Here is a 10,933-nt window from a genome sequence, read left to right on the forward strand (position 1 = left end):
TCTTTGAGGCACATCAGTAATAATTGCTTTCCATTCAGATGTGATGTCATTGGTGACTTTATTTAAGTATTCAAGTTAAGATCCAGTTTTTTATTTCGCCGTAAAAATTGGTGGTGTTGCTTTCGGAATCCCTGGCGACTTGCTCTTTATACTTATACCAGGCAGATTTGAAACCTAATAAATTGTAAAAATATTTCAAACTTCGCTAACTAATGTTTCACTTCCAACCATAGACCGTCGTGTGTATTGCTTCCATTATAACTCATTTCAAGTAAAAAAGGTAATAAACTTTGAACATTTGCAGATTTAAACGTTTATATGGGAGATCTGTGTACCTACAGCACCATGCATGGGTACATTGTACATTAAATATTACAAATACGATAAAATAAACTGAATAGTATTTAGAACATTTCTATATAAGTAATAAGTATAACTATAAATTTCTATAAAGTAAGTATAACTATTTAAGTTAAATTACTCAACGGATTCATAGTTTTGTTTATTTAACTAATAGTTTATTTTGGCGATTCCCAATTTTTCATGTAATTTCACGCGTGGTTTCTGTATAAATTTATTATTATTTAACTAAAATATTTTTTTTTTTAATTTTAGGTACCCCAAGAAGTCCTGACGATCATATCACAGAGCACCGCGGAGAAGCATTTGAAAAGTAGTGCACACCTTTTTCTTTATCGTTGTTGTAAAACTAGCCCAGAGGTGGCGTTGAACCACGGATCTCTAGCTTTTGAGGCAAACACGCAAACCACTTTGCTAAGACTGCTCAAATAATAATAAATAATAATAACAATATTTTTGATTTTATATAAACTTTGAGAGTGATATTTTGCCTTTATTCAGATGCAGAACCAGATGTTGGAACATTTTTTTGCAGCTTTTTAATCAAAGATACGTTAAAAGCTACATTACAAAATTTAATCATTATTAGTGAATATTGTGTGCTTTAGTAAGTAGTATAAGGGGAATAAAAAAAGTTTTAAAAATATTCGCATATTGGCTACATGTTCACAAATAAAAAAAACGTTCCAACTTACCCTGGTTTCCCACATAGCCGTAGACTGTGGCTACAACTATCGACGCAGTATAATAGCAACAGCTGCATTGGAGTGCACATGTATCAACTGAGGGTTTAAGTTTGACTAGGCACACTTTTAATAAAAAGAAAGATTTTTCTAGATAAAAAACCAGATCAAATGTGTTGCGTCACAAAATCGATCACCTCTTTCCTCACCCTGAAACAAATCATCACATAACCACTAACTTTCCCCTCTCACATAGCCTACCGCACAAGGTAGTTTTTGGTCGATCTCTTGACTATGAATCGGAAGGGCAGTGATTCAATGTCAGACTTGGCAATAATTGCGACAAAAAAAAAGGAGGTTAATTTCCTTATTATCCGGTTAAGGCGTTAATTTCCTAGTTTTGCACGGTGTCAATTTTTGTCTATAAATCTCCCAATTACCAGTTTGCGCGTGTTTTTAAACTCACAATCATAGTAAGTGTAAAAAAACCATGTAAAATTAATTTAAAAAACTTTAATAAACCAATCAATATCGAAAGTTTTCTGCGAGTGATTTCTATCGGTAAAAGCATAGCGCGCTAAATTTGTATTTGATTTAAAACAACCGTACAGATCATAGGTCTATATACTTCATCCTACCATTTTTTAATATCTTGAGATCATACTCTCACATTGATAACATAATATCAAATTGATATTTTCAAAAAAAGTGTTACAAAAAATGAACGATCCAATAATAATTCCTCAATAAAAACAAGTTATAAAAAAACTAAAAAATTTGTAAAGTTTTTCAAACTTAAAATTAGGTAAAAAACCAGCATTAAACAATCTCCAAAAATAATTTCAAGAAATTATTAAATATAAGCAATCTAATCAGTCAATAAAATAAAAGGCAAATTTTCTTAGAACGTGCTGCTATTCGGCGTAGTTAAGGCATTAAAAAATATTAATGCGTCTATGTGATATTTTGTTGACATGTTTTCTTTAAATGATCAGGTCTGTAAAAAAACGAAAAAAATTAAAATATAAACGTTAGTAGCGAATAAATCCAGACCAAAGATTCTTTTTCTTTTAAAGAAAAAAATCTTAAAACCACAATCGCTTGTCAAATTTGAATAAGATTTTAAATAAGTACGTTTTTTAGGTGAAATAAAAATCATAGTTTAATTATAATTAACTATAAAAATTAAATGATTGTTCTGATCGTTTATTGGCAATTTTCCATAATTACAAGCTCTTTCTTGGTCAGAATTCTTGTATTTTTTGTGAAAATTGCTAGAAATTTTGTATTTTTGACAACTACATACAGTTAATATACGTCATAACCGATTAGAACTAGGATCCATTGTGGGTTAAGGTACATTTTCAAAAGATTTCAACTAAGTTCTGGTTAACACCGATGAGCGAAATTGATCTAAAGACTCCAAAATGGTGTTCTTTAGATTCACTATTAGGGGTAGTAAAAGGTTTTGAAAATTATATATAAAAAAAGAAAACTTTCTTTAAATATTAAAAAAACCTAAAGCAAAAATAAAAATTGTAACATCAAAAGCTCTGGTTTGGACATAATTCGCTGATGAAATCATTCTAATTTCAAATAAAATATATTTGCTTGTAGTTGGAGGTTGGAAAGTCGTCAAGTACAGCCTGCCAATATCTAAAAAACAAAAATAAAAAATTTCTACTGTCCTACTAATTTATCATACATGTTCTATTTTCATTCAATTAAAATTAGTAAATTCTAATTCATAAATCTACACACACTGTAATTTGCATAGCTTTTTGAACAGCCTAGCCTAAGATATGCTGTAGATTAAATAGCTAACCTTGACCTCGACTCAATTTTATAGAATAAATTAATCTTAAACCAATAGAATAACTTAACCTTTAACCAATAAAACTACTATTTACATCTACACCTTAATTTATTCAAAATAAATAAAAAGCATAACATTGAGAAAGGTGTCATTTTATTGATATTTTTATAACAGGTAATATTTATCAAAACTAATAGAAATTATTTTTACATTTTAAATATGCTATCTTTTTCATGAAGGTTATATGAAAATATCATGAAATGATTTAAATAAAATCCAAGTTTAATAAATACTTTAACTATTATAAACAAAAATAATTTCTGAAATCGAGATATAATCAAAATGGAAAAGGATTTTCAGAAATGAAATGAAACTATCATCACAACCAAAAATTTTATTGCTTGTACATTCTTTTTGATATTTGCACAAATTCTTTTAACAAAAAGTCACACAACTGAGCAGCTTTTGCAAGCCACAATGCTTGTAGTACCAATTTTGCAAGTCATTACATCTGTGATACCTATTTTGAAATTCAAAATACTTGATTGGATCATAGCTTTACTTAAATAACATTATACCAAACATCAAGGTTTATAATAATCAGATACCTTGTATCAGATTATAATAACCTGATACAAGGTATACCTGATACTTTGTATCAGATGTTTATCAACTTTGAAAAACAAGCTACAAAATGCTTTTGTTTTTGAACATGCAACATATTAAATGGATAGTAATAAATATAAATGAGAGAAACACAGTTTTTTAAGATATACACCAACACATGTATGAAAAATTATTAATAGAAAATGTTTAGAAAATTGTGCTTACACTTCAGTTTATTACTAATATAATGGAACATATGCAGTACCAGTTTTTAGTAGCGAATAAATCCAGACCAAAGATTCTTTTTCTTTTAAAGAAAAAAATCTTAAAACCACAATCGCTTGTCAAATTTGAATAAGATTTTAAATAAGTACGTTTTTTAGGTGAAATAAAAATCATAGTTTAATTATAATTAACTATAAAAATTAAATGATTGTTCTGATCGTTTATTGGCAATTTTCCATAATTACAAGCTCTTTCTTGGTCAGAATTCTTGTATTTTTTGTGAAAATTGCTAGAAATTTTGTATTTTTGACAACTACATACAGTTAATATACGTCATAACCGATTAGAACTAGGATCCATTGTGGGTTAAGGTACATTTTCAAAAGATTTCAACTAAGTTCTGGTTAACACCGATGAGCGAAATTGATCTAAAGACTCCAAAATGGTGTTCTTTAGATTCACTATTAGGGGTAGTAAAAGGTTTTGAAAATTATATATAAAAAAAGAAAACTTTCTTTAAATATTAAAAAAACCTAAAGCAAAAATAAAAATTGTAACATCAAAAGCTCTGGTTTGGACATAATTCGCTGATGAAATCATTCTAATTTCAAATAAAATATATTTGCTTGTAGTTGGAGGTTGGAAAGTCGTCAAGTACAGCCTGCCAATATCTAAAAAACAAAAATAAAAAATTTCTACTGTCCTACTAATTTATCATACATGTTCTATTTTCATTCAATTAAAATTAGTAAATTCTAATTCATAAATCTACACACACTGTAATTTGCATAGCTTTTTGAACAGCCTAGCCTAAGATATGCTGTAGATTAAATAGCTAACCTTGACCTCGACTCAATTTTATAGAATAAATTAATCTTAAACCAATAGAATAACTTAACCTTTAACCAATAAAACTACTATTTACATCTACACCTTAATTTATTCAAAATAAATAAAAAGCATAACATTGAGAAAGGTGTCATTTTATTGATATTTTTATAACAGGTAATATTTATCAAAACTAATAGAAATTATTTTTACATTTTAAATATGCTATCTTTTTCATGAAGGTTATATGAAAATATCATGAAATGATTTAAATAAAATCCAAGTTTAATAAATACTTTAACTATTATAAACAAAAATAATTTCTGAAATCGAGATATAATCAAAATGGAAAAGGATTTTCAGAAATGAAATGAAACTATCATCACAACCAAAAATTTTATTGCTTGTACATTCTTTTTGATATTTGCACAAATTCTTTTAACAAAAAGTCACACAACTGAGCAGCTTTTGCAAGCCACAATGCTTGTAGTACCAATTTTGCAAGTCATTACATCTGTGATACCTATTTTGAAATTCAAAATACTTGATTGGATCATAGCTTTACTTAAATAACATTATACCAAACATCAAGGTTTATAATAATCAGATACCTTGTATCAGATTATAATAACCTGATACAAGGTATACCTGATACTTTGTATCAGATGTTTATCAACTTTGAAAAACAAGCTACAAAATGCTTTTGTTTTTGAACATGCAACATATTAAATGGATAGTAATAAATATAAATGAGAGAAACACAGTTTTTTAAGATATACACCAACACATGTATGAAAAATTATTAATAGAAAATGTTTAGAAAATTGTGCTTACACTTCAGTTTATTACTAATATAATGGAACATATGTAGTACCAGTTTTTACATTTATGGAAGTCTTTCAATAATAAAACTCAATAATAAAATTGTTTATCAATTTAATAATAACTTAATAATAAGTTAATAATATGTAACCAAGTCAAAAACTTATCCTTCATAAAAATATTTAATGAAGTTACAATACAAATATACAAAAAAAAAAACAAAATAAAATCCAGATCTTTCGCATCCAATTTTAAAATTTAATGAAAACATAACTTTGAAATACTTGAATACAAAATAAAACACAAAACAAAAATATAAAAGTAAAAATATTAATTAACATTTATGAAGATCTAATAATAAAAAGATAAAAACTTCAAAATTTTTCAAGCAGTTTATTTCCCCACAAAACCTGTTTATCTCAGCCAAATAAGTTTTATACAGGCATTTTCTATATCAGGAAAAGCAGGGCTTATCTGGTTCAATACACCTTTTAATGAAAAGTCTTTACAGGATTGTCAGGGAGTTATGTGTTGTTTATGTGTAATAAATATAACTAAACTTTATTGAAAAACATTTAATAAATATAACTATAAAGTCTTTAATATATATATATATATATATACATATATCTATATATATATATATATATATATATATATATATATATATATATATATACATATATATATACACATCAACTTCAATTAAAAACAGCTCATTTTATTTAATTACTTGGTAAAACCTGTTTTAAATGTTTTAATATATTTTAAATTAATGATGGTATTAGTCGAATTAATTAAGGATCAAATCATCGCAGCAATCAAGTACCAACATTATTTGATCTCGTTACATCTTTAGATTGCAGCATGATAATTAATATAGATCACAAACCACCTTTTAGGAACAGTCATCATCAGTTATTATCTTTTTCCATCAACATTACCCAAATCCAACTATAAAAAAATATATCATTCATCAATACTATCACAGGAATTATGATCAATTAAATTTAATTATGAAATCAGTTGATTGGTTTAATAGGCTATACATTAAGTCAACTACTGACTCATGGAATTTATTTTATGACACACTAATCAACCAAATAAACAGTCATATTCTAAAACAAATAAAAAGTCATAAAAAAGTTTTCCATGAATTAATGAAAAAAAGAACAAGCTTATCAAAAATTTCTTATAAAAAAAAACCAGAAATCTTTTTTTAACTATGTTAACTTACACCATAAAGCCAAAAGTATGTGCAAATATGCCGTGATATTGCTTGAGAGAAATTTGACTTCAAAAATAAAAACAAATCCAAGAGGTTTATATAGTTATATAAAATACAAGGGCAAAAATAATGGTTTACCAAATATCAGTTTTAAAAACGAAACTGGCAGTAATGACCATACAAAAGCATGTATATACAATAATCTCTTTACCTCAGTTTTTGCTCATGAAGAAATAAAATCCACTCCAATACTTTCTTTAAACAAAAGTGTACATAAAATCTCTTCTAATATTGATTTATTATAGGCCAATTAGTCTCAAATTAGTCTGTGTTGTCAAAATATTTTAAAAAAATTATTAAGTCTTATATTGCATCACATTTTAACAACCATTCCTTGTTTAGCAATTCTCAACATGGATTTATTCATTTTGTAACAAACTTAATGTCAGCAATTTGCGCTTGGACATTAGCTTTACAATTGGATAGATTGTTACCTAAAAGATTGGCGGCAGAGTAATAATGTTAGTGGTACAAACTCAGAATGGTTAAAAGTAACTAGTGGGGTCCACCAGGGTTCAGTTCTTGGTCCAATTTTGTTCTTGATATATATTAATGATTTTCCTGATATGGTTTCAGCTGTTGTACCGATATTTGCAGAAGCTAATAAGTTATACAAATTACTTTCTTATAGCTTTCATGCAATAACCTGCAAAACAATATGTATAACATAGCCAACTGGGCAAAATTATGGAAACTAAGTTTTAATGCAAAAAATGTAAAGTTACACATTTAGGACAACAAATGCAAAGTTCATTTATCTCATATATCATCATATATATCTCATACATCATATATATCTATCTCATATATATATATATATATATATATATATATATATATATATATATATATATATATATATATATATTCATTCGTTTATCTCATATATCTCATATATCATCGAAAAAGACCTTGGCATTTTTGTTGACAGTAATTTGACTTTTTCTTCTCATGTAAACACAAAGATAACACAGCGAATAAAATTGTTGTAATGATCAAAAGATCATTAGTAAATCTAAATATCTTGACATTTTGTTTATTTCCATTGTTCGACCACATCTTGATTATTGCAGCTATCTACTATCCTAGGCTTAAAAAAGATCAACAAATAATTGAAAATGTTCAACGCAAGTCGAGTATACCTGTACTCGGCCTGACTGGACTCATAACCAAAGACTACTGAGAATAAATTAAAAACATGAGCTATCATTTTTTACGTAATGACATGGTAGAAACTTACAAATAGACTCACAGTCTTTATAAATGTAGTTACAATCTTTTCATATCCTCATTAAATACCATTCAGTATTGCTCCATCAAAACCCATGGTCATGCTTATAAATTGAAAAAGATATTTTGTAAGACAGATGTATAGAAAAACTTTTTTTAGTATTTGAGTCACAAATATGTGGAATAGTCTACCATCTGATTGTATGTTCAACAGGACTTAAAAAACATCTTGATACATATTGGGAACATCAAATGTGCATATAAATTATTAGACCAGCACAAGTAGATACAAACGAACAAAAGGTTGATAAGCTTGTTTATTATACCTAACTATTCTATTTGTAAAAATTATAACCTTAGATAATAATATTAATAATAATAATCTCATTTCTGGTACAGCATGGGGCTCTCAGTGGCTGGTGAATTTTAACTCAGATAAAACTCAATTTTTTTTCAGCTAATCATTATAGCAACAATCGAGATCTTCCAATATTTATGAATGGTAATGCACTAATGTATTAGGATTAACTCATGCCTCAGATCTTTTTTGGAAAGGATATATCAAATCTATTGCAAGATTAGCATCTGCTAAAGTTGCATCTCTTTATCGCGCTTGCCATTTTCTGGATTCTATTATTTACCTCTACAAATCTCAAATTCTTCCTTGTATGGAATACTGTTGCCAGATCTGGGGCAGATCTTACAATGATGCCCTTTTTCTTTTAGACAAGGTGCAAAAACACATTGTAAACATAATTGAACATGCTCTTGCAGCCAACCTCCAACCATTATCCATTCGTTGTAATGTTGCTTCTCTTTCTCTTTTCTATAAATACTATAATGGGCACTGCTCTAAAGAGCTAGTATATTAATGGGCACTGCTCTAAAGAGCTAGTATATGTACACGTAGCATTTCTACATGTTGCAAGTTAAGATTTTCGTAAAAAATTTTCATACTATTATATATATATATATATATATATATATATATATATATATATATACCTATATATTTATATATATACATCTATATGTATATATATACATATATATATACATATATATATATATATATATATATATATATATATACATATATATATAAATATATATATATATATATATATATATATATATATATATATATTATCAGAGGTCATCTCGGTCATATTTGAAAAATTTGGAAAATATTTTGCAAGAAAAAATCCAGAAATATTCCCCTCATATTTGTCTAATTTAACTAATGACTTTCTGAACTTTTTTGAATTTTTTTTGAAACTTTTTTGTATGACTTAAAAAGGTTAAAAACATATATATATTGCAAAAGTATTTATATAAACTTGTGTTTAAGACTTTTTCAGAAATCCGTAAAAACTAAAAGTTGAAAAAAATATCTGCAATTTCAGAAATATCCGAAAAGGATAATCCCTGTTTTATATTTATACCTAATAATAAATATTATTTTTACAAAATATATTTTATTAACTATAAAATCTTTTAAAAAATTTTTTAAATGTCAAGTGACAAATGAATTAAAATCATTTTATAACATTTACATTTTAACAAACAAGATAAAGTCTTTATTAAAAAATAGTTTGTTTGTTTTTTAATCAAATATTAAAAAATACATTTTTTTTAAAAAAGACTGCCAATTTTCTAAAAATTAATCAAAAAGTCACATTAAAACATCAAAGAAAAACTCATATTTATCTTTTATTTTATTTATTAAAAATTCCACAAATGGCCCTTAGTGTTAGGTCCACATTTAGTTAGAGACTTTAAAGATAATTCATTATTTTAGGATCAAAGACTTTTTGAAAATCAAAAATGTCAATTTTAATAAGAAAAATTACAATATCTCAAATATATGTATATTTATTAACTTTCAAAATTTCTAGCTAAAAAAAAAGATATTAAGGCAAGTATCAATTTTAAATGTAAAACTAAGTGTTTAGAGAAGGTAACATTTGTTTAGAGAAGGTAACAAGTGTTTAGAGAAGGTAACATGTGGTTTATCAAACATCTTTTTGTATACTTATCATGATTTAAATAATACAAAGAATGTGTAAAAATACATATATTTTTCTATGAACAAAAATTAAAACTTATATTTTAACATATTAAGTAGGGGTGTACCAGATTGAAAATTTTGAATTCCGGCTGGAAAGAGATTTATATTTATGTAATTTTTTTACCTTCAATATTGAAAGTAAAAGCCTGCTCCTTAGCGTCGTGACTACATAATATATATTTATAACTTATAATATATAATATATATATATATATATATATATATATATATATATATATATATATATTATATATACATATATGTATGTATGTATGTATGTATATATATATATATATATATATATATATATATATATATATATATATATATATATATACATATATGTATGTATGTATGTATGTATATATATATATATATATATATATATATATATATATATATTTTACATATATATGAAATATTTAATGTATTAGGCATCCTATACTTTTTAACTATTTAAAAGTTAAGAAACATTAAAAATGAGACTATTGTCAGAGGCAGGTATCATTTTTGATGAAAAAAAAGCTTGTTTTCTTGCTATCCAATTTTGTTACCCAAAATTGGATAGCAACTCTTTTTGCACCACGATAACTTTTAGAGAACTTTTAGAAATCTTAACACAAGTTATTACTGCAAATAAAATTAGGCAAAGCTACAGATATGGGGTGTAAAATGATTTTATTTGATTCGACTGTCTTATAGCCTGCTTCTACAAGTCAGTGCTGCTACATTGACTGAGGATTTGGCATAGGGCAGCAATCTTTTTTCTTTTATTATTTCAATTAAAATTTTTAATGTTTAAAAACTCTCCACTAATGAGAGGGCAACAAGCGAAAAACTAAAATTATTTTAGAGCGCTAAACTGTAGCTTTACTTAAAATTGCATTGTATTTATTAAGAATTTTGTATTTTTTACCTAGGTTTACCTATCTTCATTGCCCTGTAGGACAATGATTTTTTGATTTAATTTACACAGTCTGTGTCACATGTCTTCAGTAAATAAA

This window comes from Hydra vulgaris, chromosome 12 (assembly GCF_038396675.1).
Source record: "Hydra vulgaris chromosome 12, alternate assembly HydraT2T_AEP".
Classification (NCBI taxonomy): domain Eukaryota; kingdom Metazoa; phylum Cnidaria; class Hydrozoa; order Anthoathecata; family Hydridae; genus Hydra; species Hydra vulgaris.